Here is a 3,021-nt window from a genome sequence, read left to right as displayed (position 1 = left end):
CCTGGCTTCTCTGTTTCTGTAGCCCTCTTCTTGAATTTACTTTAGGTCTGCTTTATTGTAGTGCTTTTTTATGACAAAGAGAAAGCTTCTCCATGGACACAGACTTTCAAAGATCAGAACTCTTCAGTCACTGCTATTAACTACTCTATAACCTCAATAATTAAGCCTTTTACTCTGGTCACTTTCTTTCACTAGGGAATTTATGTCAATCCAAGAAAAACAAAAGAACTAGAAATTTCATCTGTGTTTCATCTAATGGGGAGAAAAAGGAAAATGGAATTGAGCCTAAAAAGATGGCTCCAGGGCACCTGGGTGGATCAGTTGGCTAAACATCTGACTCTTGGTTTCAGCTCAGGTCATGATGTGACAGTTCATGAGATCGAGCCCTGCATCAGGCTCTATGCTGACAGTGAGGAGCCTGCTTGGGATTCTCTCTCTCCCTCCCTCTCTCTCTCTCTCTCTCTCTCTCTCTGCCCTTCCCATGTCTCTCTCTCTCTCAAAATAAATAAACAAGCTTAAAAAAAAAAAGATGGTTCCAAATGAAGGTATGTGTTAGAGTAAGGCACTCCTCAAATATACGATACATTCTAATCTGAAGGAATATTTAGACATAAAATAAACCAGCATGAGCAAAAGTTTGAGATAGTTGAAATATTGTTTCCTTCTGAGACTGGAAATAATTCCCTGGTGGGTACTTTTATTTAAAAATAGAGTATACTGGGGCGCCTGGGTGGCTCAGTCGGGTTAAGCATCCGACTTCAGCTCAGGTCATGATCTTACAGTCTGTGAGTTCAAGCCCCGCGTCAGGCTCTGTGCTGACAGCTCAGAGCCTGGAGCTTGCTTCAGATTCTGTGTCTCCCTCTCTCTCTCTGCCCCTCCCTTGCTCATGCTCTGTCTCTCTCTGTCTCAAAAATAAAAACTTTAAAAAAAAAATAAAAAAAATAAAAATAAAAATAGAGTATACTGAGTTTGCTTTTCATGATAAAACCAGTTCATGATCACTAGAAAAAATTGAAAAATATAAAAAAGAAGGGAGAAAAAAAAAAACTACTTGCAGTCCCCACTAGATTGGAAATCATTTAGGGCATAGATGGGATTTTGTAAAAAAAAAACAACAAAAAAAAGACAGCCTTTGGGATCAGAAAGATCTGGATTTAATTCCAGTTCTAAGTTGCATGACCTTAGGCAAATTCCTTCAATTTGAGCAGATGCTTGATAAATGCAAGATGAGCCAAAAAAAAAAAAAAAAAAAAAAAAAAAAAAAAAAAGGAAAAAAAGCCTGATAATTTTTACATACCAGAGTCATTAGAGAGGAATACTCTCTTTTCTTTTTCATATGTGGCACTGGTTTAGGATCCGTGTTTAACAATCTTTAATGTTCTTGTTTGGGCTTCTTTGTTCTTTATTGTTGTGAGCTGAACTCTGCATTCCTGGCTTTCTCAATTGGCAATCCCATAACAGCCTTATTTTAGCTGTTTTATGGGGTTTTTTTTTGTTTGTTTTTTGTTTTTTAAGTAATCTCTACACCGCAGGGCTTGAACTCACAACCCCAAGATGAAAAGTCGGGTGCTCTACTGACTGATTCAATCAGATGCCCCTATTTTATCCCACAACTTTTCTCACTGTAGCTCTTGCCTTTCTCCCCCAGTGCCTCCTTTACCTCTTTGAAACAACTTCAGTCTTGACCTACCAGGCTCAACCGCACCAGTGATGTCTCACTCTCTAACTAGAAAGAGGGCGGGCAACCCTTGAACTTGAGCCTGCAAGTCCTTTTTCATTCTTAAAGTAAATGAAAGCTGAAACAGAAATGGCCGATGGGCACCTGGCTGGCTCAGTTGGTTAAGCCTCCAACTTCGACTCAGGTCATGATCTCATGGCTGCTGATTTCAAGTCCCACATCGGGCTCTGTGCTGACAGCTCACAGCCTGGAGCCTGCTTCGGATTCTGTGTCTCCCTCTGTCTGCCCCTCCGCTGTTTGCACTCTGTCTCTCACATTGTCTCAAAAGTAAATAAACGTTAAAAAAAAATTCACACACAAATGAAAATGGAAAAACTGCCAATACCTGATTTCTGTCCCCTATTTTTCCATTTGCAATCATATACTTTGGTACCTTTTGTCCCCATGGAAAAAAAAATATCTAAAGTTCAGACCTACCAATAACAGGAAGAAAAGAAAAAAAAAGAGTTTTTTTTTTTTTTCAAGAATGAAATGTTTTTCCATCAGAGTGGATTCTTAAGCACGTTCTCCACGTATGCGGCCTGCTAGCTGGATGTCTTTTGGCATAATTGTTACACCTTTGGCATGGATAGCACACAGATTGGTGTCTTCAAAGCGGCCTGCCAGATAGGCCTCGCTTGCCCCCTGAAAAGCACCGATAGCGCGCTCTGGAAGCACAGATCTGCTTTGAAGTCCAGAGCAATTTCTCGCACCAGACACTGGAAAGGAAGTTTGCGGATCAGAAGTTCAGTGGACTTCTGATGACGTCACCGAGGGCCAAGGTACCAGGCCTGTAACGATGAGGTTTCTTCACCCCTCCAGTAGAGGGCGCAGTCTTGTGAGCCTGGCTTTTGTAGCCAGTTGCTTCCTCAGTACTTACCCACCGGTCCATGCGTGGGCAGTCTGCTTTGTACAAGTCATGGTACTGAGACCTCCTTGCTGACCCCCTTTCTCCTTCGGCTGGAGCTCAGTGAGCTAGAGGTCGTACTGGCATTAGCCAGCGATGGCCACTTGACAATAAATTATTTAAAAAATAAATAAGAGATGGCAGAGAAAGAATAAATTCTAGGGATAGCAAAAATTGTAATAAAAATTTTAAAAAATAATATTTTTTTTCTCTGTTAAGAAAAAAAAGATAGAACAACTGGAGACCTGTTTCTTTCCTGGATTGAGTGTAATGAAGGGGTGAGCAATTCATTTGGTTTTTTTGTTGTTGCTGTTTTTACATAGCTGCCTATTTAAGAGTTTCTGTTTTTGAGTACATACTTTTTTAAGATTAATCTCTACACCCAGCATGGTGCTTG

At 40.5% G+C, this 3,021-nt stretch overlaps 1 pseudogene; it reads right to left on the bottom strand.

Annotated features, from left to right (window-relative positions):
- Positions 1-2,233: 2,233 nt before the first annotated feature.
- LOC125175091 (histone H3.3-like) lies at positions 2,234-2,638 on the bottom strand (annotated as a pseudogene).
- Between the last annotated feature and the right edge of the window lie 383 nt (positions 2,639-3,021).

This window comes from Prionailurus viverrinus, chromosome C2 (assembly GCF_022837055.1).
Source record: "Prionailurus viverrinus isolate Anna chromosome C2, UM_Priviv_1.0, whole genome shotgun sequence".
NCBI classification, from domain to species: domain Eukaryota; kingdom Metazoa; phylum Chordata; class Mammalia; order Carnivora; family Felidae; genus Prionailurus; species Prionailurus viverrinus.
This window is presented reverse-complemented; position numbering and strand designations above follow the sequence as displayed.